Source organism: Triticum aestivum, chromosome 2A (genome assembly GCF_018294505.1).
Source record: "Triticum aestivum cultivar Chinese Spring chromosome 2A, IWGSC CS RefSeq v2.1, whole genome shotgun sequence".
In the NCBI taxonomy this organism is placed as follows: domain Eukaryota; kingdom Viridiplantae; phylum Streptophyta; class Magnoliopsida; order Poales; family Poaceae; genus Triticum; species Triticum aestivum.
This window is the reverse complement of record NC_057797.1, coordinates 68408820-68423027: the sequence shown is the minus strand read 5'-3', so window position 1 is coordinate 68423027 and position 14208 is coordinate 68408820.

Genomic DNA, 14208 nt, shown 5'->3' with positions numbered 1-14208 from the left:
GAGCAACCAGGCAAGCCCCCCCTTTGATCACCAGATATCGCCTACTCTTCTCTATACTGCTTGCATTAGAGTAGTGTAGCATGTTACTGCTTTCCGTTATTCCTATCCTCATGCATAGCCTGTCCTTGCTAGTACTGTTGTTACCATTACCTGCTATCCTACTGCTTAGTATAGGATGCTAGTGTTCCATCAGTGGCCCTACACTCTTGTCCGTCTGCCATGCTATACTGCTGGGCCATGATCACTTCGGGAGGTGATCACGGGCATATACTATATACGTTACACAGTTACATTACCTATGGTACTGTTCGGAGTTGGGGGCTGAAGGGGCAGGTGGCTCCATCCCGGTAGAGGTGGGCCTGGGTTCCTGACGGCCCCCGACTGTTACTTTGAGGCGGAGCGACAGGGCAGGTTGAGACCACCTAGGAGAGAGGTGGGCCTAGCCCTGGTCGGCGTTCGCAGATACTTAACACGTTTAACGAGATCTTGGTATTTGATCTGAGTCTGGCTACTGGCCTATACGCACTAACCATCTACGCGGGGACAGTTATGGGCACTCGACGTCGTGGTATCAACCGAAGCCTTCGTGACGTCAGCAACGGAGCGGCGCGCGCTGGATTGGACTGGAACGCCTACTAGGCTAGGTCTGCTTCCGGCCACCCACGCAACATGCAGGTGTGCTAAGGGCGATGGGCCCAGACCCCTGGGCGTTTAGGTTTAGACCGGCGTGCTGACCTCTCTGTTGGTCTAGGTGGGGCTGCGACGTGTTGATCTTCCGAGGCCGGGCATGACCCAGAAAAGTGTGTCCGGCCAAATGGGATCGAGCGTGTTGGGTTATGTGGTGCACCCCTGCAGGGAAGTTAATCTATTCGAATAGCCGTGATCTTCGGTAACAGGACGACTTGGAGTTGTACCTTGACCTTATGACAACTAGAACCGGATACTTAATAAAACACACTCTTCCAAGTGCCAGATACAACCGGTGATCGCTCTCTCACACGGCGACGAGGGGAGGATCATCGGTTAGGATTATGCTACATGATGATACTTGGAGGACTTCAGTCTACTCTCTTCTACATGCTGCAAGACGGAGGCTGCCAAAAGCGTAGTCTTCGAAAGGATTAGATATCCCCCTCTTATTCTGGCATTCTGCAGTTCAGTCCACATATGATACCCTTATTCCATTTGATACCCATGCATATGTAGTGTATTTCCTTGCTTGCGAGTACTTTGGATGAGTACTCACGGTTGCTTTCTCCTTCCCTTCCCTCTATCCTTTCTACCTGGTTGTCGCAACCAGATGCTGGAGCTCAGGAGCCAGACGCCACCGGCGACGACGACTCCTACTACACCGGAGGTTCCTACTACTACGTGCTGCCCGCTGACGACGACCAGGAGTAGTTAGGAGGATCCCAAGCAGGAGGCCTGCGCCTCTTTCGGTCTGTATCCCCGTTTGTGCTAGCCTTCTTAAGGCAAACTTGTTTAACTTATGTCTGTACTCAGATATTGTTGCTTCCGCTGACTCGTCTATGATCGAGCTCTTGTATTCGAGCCTTCGAGGCCCCTGGCTTGTAATATGATGCTTGTATGACTTATTTTATTTGTAGAGTTGTGTTGTGATATCTTCCCGTGAGTCCCTGATCTTGATCGTACACGTTTGCGTGTATGATTAGTGTACGGTCAAATCGGGGGCGTCACAAGTTGGTATCAGAGCCGACTGCCTGTAGGAATCCCCCTTCCACACTCCTTGGCCGAAGTCGAGTCTAGTCATTGCAAAACTTTTACTAACATGGATGTGTGGCTTACGGGCCCACGTCGCCATCTGGGTGGTATTAGGATCTTTTACTCCTCGATCCTTACTCTGGGACTCTGAACTCTCTTCTATTCGGGTTAAATGAATTTTGCAAAAATCTAACTCTAGGTTCTCGTTACCACTTCCTGCCGGAGAACCCTTTCATTACGGATGATCTACTGCTTCAACAGAAGATTATGACAATACTCTCTGATATTTTCTCGAGACCTTGTGCATGTTGCTTTTGCAATTCCCTACCACTGAAAAATCCCTATGGATAAATACTTACACCTGTCGTTCTTACTTTTATTCCCAGTTGGTCTTGTTATTACAAGATACCCCGAAATACTCGTCGTTGTTTCAATAATCCTTTGAGCTTACTGCCTTGCTGTTCTTTGTCACCTGAATACCCCTACGGATAATTCTCGCACTTATCAAGTATCCACTCATCCCCCAGTTGTTCATGTGTTTCACAATGGTCATCGAAATACTATTTGATCCTCCAAAAATCCTTAGTAGCTTATTGCTCTGCAATACTTGGCTGCTTGCATTAGGGATGCTTTCCATATGTCTGGCAATATTCGTCAGTATCCTTAGGCATCGTCTTTTTGATCCTATTGATTCAACATGAGTGCGAATGCACGCAATCATCAGTTGATCCTTTTAAATTATCTTTCCGACTCAGACGTCATTTTAAACATGAGCTGGTTCTCAACAAATCCAATTGTCGTCGATTGTACCCCTAAGGCTATTCAACTTATCCATCCCTAATCAGAACATTGCTTCTGATCCCTTGATTTGAAAATCATAATTCCTTTGCATTTGAGCTCTGGATTAGTCAGTTGTTTCCATAATCCAATGCCTTTGCATTGTTACTTCCTCTGGTTGTGTGCCGATGCTCACGTCAGCTCTGTTATGGACCAGCAGATCCTTTAATGGATTTTATCCGACAGTGTCCTTCATATTCAATAACCTTGTGAGCCTTCCCTCGGATACATAATGCCTTTGGTAAATTGTATCATCTACTTTCTCAACCTTGCTCTACTTTCGAGCTTGTGATATTTACTCTTGAAGCTTGTGGTATATGTTTCTAAGAAGCCCCTATGGGTTGAACATATGCCTTCTCTAAACTGTGGGAACTCAAAAGTTTTCACGAGTCATACACTTCTGGTATTTTGCCAGATAAAATTTCAACACTACAACTTCTTCGAAAGTGAGAAGTGAATGAAAGGTTATGCATTGGAGAAGTGGGAGTCGACCTTGAACTTTGTGTTCATGCCCATGGACACGATGTAGATCTTATCATTAAAGCTTCTCTTAAATTAGATTATTCCTTTCGTATAAGTTCATCTTATATCCGGGATCTGGCCTTTTGCAATCGTGGTTCCGACCATGTTCTCCTTTAAATACCATTTCGCGTGCAAGTTTAAGCGCTTGTCTTCTGTAGAGCAATACCCCAGTCCAACCTCTACTTTGATCTGTCATCCAGTATTACCCCCTCTGGTATCTCAAGATTATCACGGAACTGCATAACTTCTTATGAGTTCTTCTTCAAGTATTATTTGACTTTCGCTGCATCATCATTTGACTTGATGTCATCGCCGACCGATTACATCTTCATGAAATCTCTCGACAAATGTGTCGTGGTCATCAGCAACATCCTCAGCTCTTCCAGGATATCAATCAAATTCATGATGAGAATTACCATCCTTGCCCCTCGATGATTGTGTTATCATCGACAACATTCTTGCCTTCCCACAACACAAACGTGTTCATGTTATGATTGCAACTTGCTGTCCAGCTTGTATGATGTTCCACCTTGAAGTATTAATGTCCTTTATGACAAGGATGTTGTGAGGATTGCTCCACCTCTTAAGAATTCTTGGTATATTGATGCTTCTCACCATCACCATTCTTTCTTGGTCTCCGTGTTGTTTCTAACCGGAATACCGACAAATGGTCTGTGATGTGTAAATTCTAAACTTCTAGCAACCCTATTGCTTTGAGGTTATTGGTCTACAGTTCCATTCTAAGTCTATTGCTTATTGAATCATCATTCAAACATTGATCGTGCTACCTAGTCTAGATTCCTGGGTGCACCCTTCTATCATTGTTCAGTCATGTATGTTTCCCTCGAGCATACATCATTATATCATTTGATCCGACAAATGACATTTCCTTGTTCACATAATTGTGGAAATCAATCCTTTGGAAATCTCGATGATTTGTTGCTGAGCCTATCAGCCACCTCCTCATCCTCTCCTTGGTTTACTGTTGAACTCTTGTGTCGGAACTCGCTCCCATAGTTCAATTCCTGAGAATCTTACAATGTCATCTCGACAATTTGTGTTGCACCTTTCTTCTCAGGTAACCTGAGTCGGAGTTATCTTGACACCCATCACATTTGAATCTCGGTCAGATATGATGGTTGGAATATATTTCCAAGAGTTATAACATTGGTCTTTCATGACCCGGTAAGGTGATGTCATTCCTAGCACACTTGACCGAAGGGCCTAGTGTTATAGTTTCCTTTTTAACAAGATTAACCATTTTTCCATGAGGAAATTGAATGCTTTGTTTAATAAGTTTATCCTGATGGATCCTTTGTGTATCCAAAGTCTGACCTTTGCTTGAAGACCATGTCAATACTGTCTCGAAGCTTGTCTGTGGTACACCGATTTTCAACAAGAACATTGAATCGAAATGCCAAATGTTTCTTGCTCAATTATCCAAACATTGTTGTATGGGTAATGTCATGAAATTTCTTCCCCCTTTCCTAAAGGGTTTTCTACATATATGCTGTCGTGGATATCATGCTCTGTTTGTCCTTGGGAAGGATATACCCCTGACATATGTGTATAATCACATTTTCGTTTCCATTGTTTTGTTTAACCTTCTTGAGGTTTATATGATCTAAGCAGTAATAAGTCACTGCTTTTGTAAGCACCTCGGTGTACAACTCTATCAGTAAGAACCTGTTACTATTGTTGATGACATTCCGGTATCCACCGATGGAAGAGAACTTTGCCTAATGGTCCGCCTCATTCAACGAGCAGGAAAATGGTTCTCTTTGTCCCTCGCCCTTGGTAACGAAGTTGTTGCCGACATAACTAACATCCTATCCTCTGACATGCCTTGCTTACATGATCGTGCAAGACGTCACCGCCCTTCCTACTTTTAACCCACATGGTGGGCCCATAACCATAGTTCCACAGGATCAAAACCTGACTCTCCTGTACATCCCTGCTTCAAAGTTATCCCTTATGCTTGGCTTCGTAGGTAATTCGCGAGCCACCTTCCTACTGCTCTATTCTGGTATCAGACGCAATGCTTACTCTCGCCGCTTTGAATCCCTTTCTCACTCTGGTTCAGACTTTGAGCAGCTATCTATCCACTTGGACCCTTTCATTGTACCTTCGTATCGTACTCTCGATGTATTTTATATGTTCAACTCGAGAGATAATCTTATGCTCATTCATGGTTAACCCCAGATTGTTTCCCTCGTAAGCATGCTGTCGTAGCCGAGCTGCCCCTTACCTATCCGTAAGTATGTTGGAGTTCCCGAAGAAAAGGATGATGACTCCCTCATGATGACCTGAAGCAGAGGAATGAAGGCATCAATGTAATGGATCGACCTCTCCGAGAAGAGCAACCAAGACCGAGAAGACTCGATAGAATTTTGTAGCCACATCTTTCCCTTACTCCCCTCTTAAATCTCGGGACGAGATTTCTTGTAGTGGAGGAGAATTGTGACGCCCGGGTAATTAAGCTACAGTGATCCTCTGCTAATGATGCCACGTCACCTCGTTTATAGTTGCTAATCTCGAGTTAGTTCGAAACCGGTTCAACTTCAAATTCAAAAAACAGGAAAACAATAAAAGTTTTCAAATATTAAAACTAAAATGTTCTGAGTGAACCAAATATTGCATAGATAATTATGGTGGAAAAACCACACATTTATAAAATGTTTAAATACTATGAGATGAATAAAACAATAGCAAAATTGATTATTTAAATACCTTTTTTATTTAATAAAATGTCAAACTAAGTTATTTGGGGTCTAGACTTTTTGTGACTATGGGCTAAGTTGTAATACTAATTTAGATACTAAGTGTATATTTTACTAAAGTAGAATGCAACTAAAATAAAGCAGGAAAGAATAAATAAAAGGAAAAGACAAAACAACAAAAGTAAAAAAGAGAAACCCCCCTGCCCCCTGGGCCTCGGCCCAGCAGGCCGGCCCATTTGGCCACACACCCAGGCCACCAGGAGGCCCACCCCGCCTCCCTTATCCCCTCCCCACCCCCGAAACCCTAACCACCCACGCACCCACTCCCCCCCACTCGCGCCCCCACTCTCCCTCTCTCTCGATCCCGATTGGATCGGGCACCCATCGCCGCCACCTGGAGTGCCTCGCCGCCCGGAACAACGTCGCCGCTGCCGCCCGACGCCTACACCGGACCCTGCCGCGCCTGCCTCCTCGTCTCCTCCTCACCGTCGTCGCCCCATCCCCGGCTTCCTTCCCGAGCACTACGGCCACGATCCCTACGCCCACAGTGAGCCCCTCCGTCGCGCTCGTCTCCGCCGCCCCCTACTACTCTGCTGCTCCCGTGCGACCTCGCCGACGCCGTGGCCGCTGGCGCCGCCTCGCCCCTGCTCCCCTACACCCTTGCGCGCCCCTGTGCTCGCTTGCGGACCCGCGCGTGCGCGCCCGCACCCGCTCTTGCCCGCCCTTGCCCATGCGCGCTGTCTGCCTGCTCGCAGTCACCAGCCTCGCAGCTTGCCCCGTCCCCTACCTACTGCTGCTGCCAGCCGCGCCCCACTGCCCTCGAGCTGCTGCCGCTACCTCATCCTCTCGCCGCTGCGGCCTGCCACCCTGCGCGCCGCTGTGGCCCCCTGCTCGCCTGCAGCCCGCTCGCCCCGCTCCGGCTCTCCCCGCGAGCGCCCGCAGGAGCCTTCCCCCACTCTTGCATGTCGTTGCTGGCCCGCCCACCGCACCGACCGTCGCCGCAAATCCCGGCCACCTCCGCTCACCCCGGCCTGCATCGCCCGTGCCTGCCTGTGCTCGCATCACCCATGCACCGACCCCGTCGTCGAGCCCCTGCTTGTCACCGCCTCCGATCGCCCCTGCTCTTCCACGGCTCTGCTTCGCCCGCGCCACCACCGCCGCTCGTGACTGCCGTCGCCATCCACCACTGCCGGCTAGCGCCAGGGTCCAATCATGCGCGCCGCGCCGTCGACGCCGGCGTGCGTCGTGCGTGCTCCACCCGCTCCTGGGCATGCGCCCGCTCGGGCTGCGCCCCGCGCCCGAACCCATTAGGCCTTGGGCCTATGACAAGTGGGCCACTGCCCAGAGAACGTTTAAAATAAAAAAGGGATTTAAAAAAATAATAAATAAAATTATTAATTAATTAATTAATTAACTTAATCTTGATTAATTATACTAATTAATCATAATTAGATTAACCTAATTAATCTTTTAATTAAACCAATTAATTAGGTTAATTAGTTATCAGTCAATGACATGTGGGCCCCCTGTCCAGTTTGACCAGTCAAACTGTTGACTGGGTTGACCCAGTCTATGACAGGTGGGCGCTGTTTGACCCTGTTGACCAGTCAACAGTTGACTGGTCAAATGCTGACTGGACCACCCTTGACCCCACCTGCCAGCCACACATGCATTCTGTTGGGTACAATTCTGTGTACCCATAGCAATTTAAGATTTAATTTTCGAATTAAAACAATTTAGAAAATGATTTAAAGCTTTTAAAAATTAATATAAAATAATCCGTAGCTCGGATGAAAATACTTTGTACATGAAAGTTGCTCAGAACGACGAGGCGAACCCGGATACGCAGCTCGTTCGTCCGCCACGCATCCCTAACCTATCGAACTCGCAACTTTCCCCCTCCGGCTCCCCTGCCTGAAAACACGAAACACCGGGGATATTTTCCCGGATGTTTCCCCCCTTCACCGGTACCATCTCGTACCGCGTTAGGGCACCCCTAGCATCACGCTTTGTCATGTCATGCATCGTCATGCATTTGTTTGCATTATATTTATTGTTTCTTCCCCCCTTCTCTTGCTAGACACCGAGATCGACGCCGCTGCTACCCAGTACGACTACGGTGTTGACGACCCCACTCTCTTGCTAGAGCAACCAGGCAAGCCCCCCCTTTGATCACCAGATATCGCCTACTCTTCTCTATACTGCTTGCATTAGAGTAGTGTAGCATGTTACTGCTTTCCGTTATTCCTATCCTGATGCATAGCATGTCCTTGCTAGTACTGTTGTTACCATTACCTGCTATCCTACTGCTTAGTATAGGATGCTAGTGTTCCATCAGTGGCCCTACACTCTTGTTCGTCTGCCATGCTATACTACTAGGCCGTGATCACTTCGGGAGGTGATCACGGGCATATACTATATACTTTACACAGTTACATTACCTGTGGTACTGTTCGGAGTTGGGGGCTGAAGGGCAGGTGGCTCCATCCCGGTAGAGGTGGGCCTGGGTTCCCGACGGCCCCCGACTATTACTTTGAGGCGGAGCGACAGGGCAGGTTGAGACCACCTAGGAGAGAGGTGGGCCTAGCCCTGGTCAGCGTTCGCAGATACTTAACACGTTTAACGAGATCTTGGTATTTGATCTGAGTCTGGCTACTGGCCTATACGCACTAACCATCTACGCGGGGACAGTTATGGGCACTCGACGTTGTGGTATCAGCCGAAGCCTTCATGACGTCAGCAACGGAGCGGCGCGCGCTGGATTGGACTGGAACACCTACTAGGCTAGGTCTGCTTCCGGCCGCCCACGCAACATGCAGGTGTGCTAAGGGCGATGGGCCCAAACCCCTGGGCGCTTAGGTTTAGACCGGCGTGCTGACCTCTCTGTTGGTCTAGGTGGGGCTGCGACGTGTTGATCTTCCGAGGCCGGGCATGACCCAGAAAAGTGTGTCCGGCCAAATGGGATCGAGCGTGTTGGGTTATGTGGTGCACCCCTGCAGGGAAGTTAATCTATTCGAATAGCCATGATCTTCGGTAACAGGACGACTTGGAGTTGTACCTTGACCTTATGACAACTAGAACCGGATACTTAATAAAACACACCCTTCCAAGTGCCAGATACAACCGGTGATCGCTCTCTCACAGGGCGACGAGGGGAGGATCATCGGTTAGGATTATGCTACGTGATGATACTTGGAGGACTTCAGTCTACTCTCTTCTACATGCTGCAAGACGGAGGCTGCCAGAAGCGTAGTCTTCGAAAGGATTAGATATCCCCCTCTTATTCTGGCATTCTGCAGTTCAGTCCACATATGATACCCTTATTCCATTTGATACCCATGCATATGTAGTGTAGCTCCTTGCTTGCGAGTACTTTGGATGAGTACTCACGGTTGCTTTCTCCTTCCCTTCCCTCTATCCTTTCTACCTGGTTGTCGCAACCAGATGCTAGAGCCCAGGAGCCAGACGCCACCGACGACGACGACTCCTACTACACTGGAGGTGCCTACTACTATGTGCTGCCCGCTGACGACGACCAGGAGTAGTTAGGAGGATCCCAGGCAGGAGGCCTACGCCTCTTTCGGTCTGTATCCCTGTTTGTGCTAGCCATCTTAAGGCAAACTTGTTTAACTTATGTCTGTACTCAGATATTGTTGCTTCCGCTGACTCATCTATGATCGAGCTCTTGTATTCGAGCCTTCGAGGCCCCTGGCTTGTAATATGATGCTTGTATGACTTATTTTATTTGTAGAGTTGTGTTGTGATATCTTCCCGTGAGTCCCTGATCTTGATCGTACACGTTTGCGTGTATGATTAGTGTACGGTCAAATCGGGGGCATCACATAGAGAGGTTAGCAATGGTAGAAGGGTGATAGTGCATATAATCCATGGACTCAACATTAGTCATAAAGAACTCACATACTTATTGCAAAAATCTATTAGTCATCAAAACAAAGTACTAGGCGCATGCTCCTAGGGGGATAGATTGGTAGGAAAAGACCATCGCTCATCCCCGACCGCCACTCATAAGGATGACAATCAATAAATAAATCATGCTCCGTGACTTCATCACATAACGGTTCACCATACGTGCATGCTACGGGAATCACAAACTTCAACACAAGTATTTCTCAAATTCATAACTACTCAACTAGCATGACTCTAATATCACTATCTCCATATCTCAAAACAATTATCAAGTATCAAACTTCTCTTAGTATTCAATGCACTTTATATGAAAGTTTTTATTATATCCCTCTTGGATGCCCATCATATTAGGACTAGTTTCATAACCAAAGCAAACTACCATGCTGTTCTAAAGACTCTCAAAATAATATAAGTGAAGCACTAGAGCAAAAGACAAACTACTCCAAAAGATATAAGTGAAGATTAATGAGTAGTCGAATAATTATGCAACTATGTAAAGACTCTCTAACATTTAAGAATTTCAGATCTTGGTATTCTATTCAAACAGCAAGCAAAACAAAAGTAAATAAAGTGACACTTCAAGAAAAACACATATCATGTGGTAAATAAAAATATAGCTCCAAGTAAAGTTACCGATGAACGAAGACGAAAGAGGGGATGCCTTCCAGGGCATCCCCAAGCTTAGGATCTTGGTTGTCCTTGAATATTACCTTGGGGTGCCTTGGGCATCCCCAAGCTTAGGCTCTTGCCACTCCTTATTCCATAGTCAATCGAATCCTTACCCAAAACTTGAAAACTTCACAACACAAAACTTAACAGAAAACTCGTAAGCTCCGTTAGTATAAGAAAATAAATCACCACTTCAAGGTACTATAATGAACTCATTATTTATATATATTGGTTTTAAACCTACTGTATTCCAACTTCTCTATGGTTTATAAACTCTTTTACTAGCCATAGATTTATCAAAATAAGTAAACAACACATGAAAAACATAATCTGTCAAAAACAGAATAGTCTGTAGTAATCTGGATCAAACGTATACTTCTGGAACTCATAAAATTCTCAAATAAATTGATGGACCTGAGGAATTTATCTATTAATCATCTGCAAAAATAATTAACTAAATATGACTTTCCAAATAAACATGGCAGCAATTCTCGTGAGCGCTAAAGTTTTTGTTTTTTACAGCATGCTCAACAAGACTTTCCCCGAGTTTTCCCAAAGGTTCTACTTGGCACAAACACTAATTAAAACAATAAAACCACATCTAAACATAGGCTAGATAAATTATTTATTACTAAACAGGAGCAAAAAGCAAGGAACAAAAATAAAATTGGGTTGCCTCCCAACAAGCGCTATCGTTTGACGCCCCTAGCTAGGCATGATGATTTCAATGATGCTCACATAAAGGATAAGAATTGAAACATAAAGAGAGCATCATGAAGAATATGACTATCACATTTAAGTCTAAACCACTTCCTATGCATAGGGATTTTGTGAGCAAATAACTTGTGGGAACAAGAATCAACTTGCATAGGAAAGCAAAACAAGCATAGCTTCAAAATTTGAAGCACATAGCTTCAAATTGCAATTCCTACAAGCATATATTCCTCCCTCATAATAATTTTCAGTAGCATCATGAATGAATTCAACAATATAACCAGCACCTAAAGCATTCTTTTCATGATCTACAAGCATAGAAATTTTATTACTCTCCACATAAGCAAAATTCTTCTCATTCGGAATAGTGGGAGTATCATAAGAAACTCGAATACTATAAATTGTTTCCACATTAAAAGAGTAATGTTCAGAAGAGGGGTAACCATAATCATGACAAGTTTTATAAATATAATCACTACTTTTTATAGCATAAGTATCATCACAATAATCATCATAGGTAGGAGGCATGCTATTATCATTATAAATTTGCATATCAAAACTTGGGAGACTAAAAATATCATCTTCATTAAACGTAGCATCCCCAAGCTTGGGACAAACATTAATTGCAGCAAATATATTCTCAAAAACATCATCTTCATCAAACATAGCATCCCCAAGCTTGGGCCTTTTCAAATCATAAGCATAATCACTCTCATAATTAATAGTATGGATAGCACCAATAGTATAGCAATTATCATATTCTTCCAAGCAAGTGCCAAAAAGATTTTCAAGATCATAAAAAGTATCATTATCTTCCATGATTATATTTTGATGAGGCACAATAGTAATATGAGCAGCATTATTTGGGGGAGATATCTTTTTACCTCTCTTCCTTTTTCTTTTCTTCCTCTTCACCACATCATGTGTGGGTTCAATCCTCTTTTTGGAGCTCCTTATTAATGAGATTGGTTGAATAGGAGGCTCCTCCTCGTTACCTGATTCATCATAAGAAATAATAGGAGGATATTGGGAAGTCTCTTCCCTTTCATTAGTATTCTCTTCATCTTCTATTCGTTTTCTTTTCTTTATGTAGTTGGCAATATAAGGATTTTCAATACAATTCACCGCAGAATACATATAAATTTCCTCTATATCAAATTCAAGAAGTTTATAACGGGCAAATTCTGGAAGATAATTAGTTATACGTTTCATTTCTTCGTAACCCATAAGGAAATTAAGTTCATTATGATGTGCAAGGGAAATCAAGTCATCACAATTTTTGGACACGATACGACCATGAAACAATTTGCATTGGGTATTGAAATGATCATGTTCATTGCAAAGCTCACAAGTATGGCCAATATAATTTAAATTTTCAGCACATTCATCTAACCTTTCTTGCAACAATTTAGTTTCTAAGTACTTATGCCTCTTGCAATATCTATCTTCCCTATTTGGTGTGTTCGTACAAACCCAATGTACTCCACAGAAATTGACATGTTTATAGGAGACATCATAACTAGTGCAATCATCATTAGTATCATGGATATTCAAAGAATTCATACTAACAACATTGCAATCATGCTCATCATTCAAAAATTTAGTGCCAAATATTTTATAGATTTCTTTTTCTAGCACTTGAGCACAATTATCCTTTCCATCATACTCACGAAAGATATTAAAAAGGTGAAGCGTATGAGACAAACTCAATTCCATTTTTTATAGTTTTCTTTTATAAACTAAACTAGTGATAAAACAAGAAACTAAAAGTCTCGATTGCAAGATCTAAAGATATACCTTGAAGCGCTAACCTCCCCGGCAACGGTGCCAGAAAAGAGCTTGATGTCTACTACACAACCTTCTTCTTGTAGACGTTGTTGGGCCTCCAAGTGTAGAGGTTTGTAGGACAGTAGCAAATTTCCCTCAAGTGGATGACCTAAGGTTTATCAATCCGTAGGAGGCGTAGGATGAAGATGGTCTCTCTCAAGCAACCCTGCAACTAAATAACAAAAAGTCTCTTGTGTCCCCAACACACCCAATACAATGGTAAATTGTATAGGTGCACTAGTTCGGCGAAGAGATGGTAATACAAGTGGTATATGGATGGTAGATAATAGTTTTTGTAATCTGAAAATATAAAAACAGCAAGGTAACTAATGATAAAAGTGAGTGTAAACGGTATTGCAATGATAGGAAACAAGGCCTAGGGTTCATACTTTCACTAGTGTAAGTTCCCTCATCAATGATAACATAATTGGATCACATAACTATCCCTCAACACGCAACAAAGAGTCACTCCAAAGTCACTAATAGCGGAGAACGAACGAAGAGATTGTGGTAGGGTACGAAACCACCTCAAAGTTATTCTTTCCAATCAATCCGTTGGGCTATTCCTATAAGTGTCACAAACAGCCCTAGAGTTTGTACTATAATAACACCTTAAGATACAAATCAACCAAAACCCTAATGTCACCTAGATACTGCAATGTCACCTCAAGTATCCGTGGGTTTGATTATATGATATGCATTACACAATCTTAGATTCATCTATTCAACCAACACATAGGACCTCAAAGAGTGCCCCAAAGCTTCTACCGGAGAATCACGACGAAAACATGTGCCAACCCCTATGCATAGGTTCATGGGCGGAACCCGCAAGTTGATCACCAAAACATACATCAAGTGAATCACGTGGTATCCCATTGTCACCACAGATACGCACGGCAAGACATACATCAAGTGTTCTCAAATCTTTAAAGACTCAATCCGATAAGATAACTTCAAAGGGGAAACTCAATCCATTACAAGAGAGTACATAGGATCCAAATATAATAGCAAAGCTCGCGATACATCAAGATCGTATCATCTCAAGAACACAAGAGAGAGAGAGATCAAACACATAGCTACTGGTACATACCCTCAGCCCCGAGGGAGAACTACTCCCTCCTCGTCATGCAGAGCACCGGGATGATGAATATGGCCACTTGAGAAGGATTGCCCCCTCCGGCAGGGTGCCGGAACGGGTCTAGATTGGCTTTCGGTGGCTACGGAGGCTTCTGGCGGCGGAACTCCCGATCTATTGTGCCCCCGGATGTTT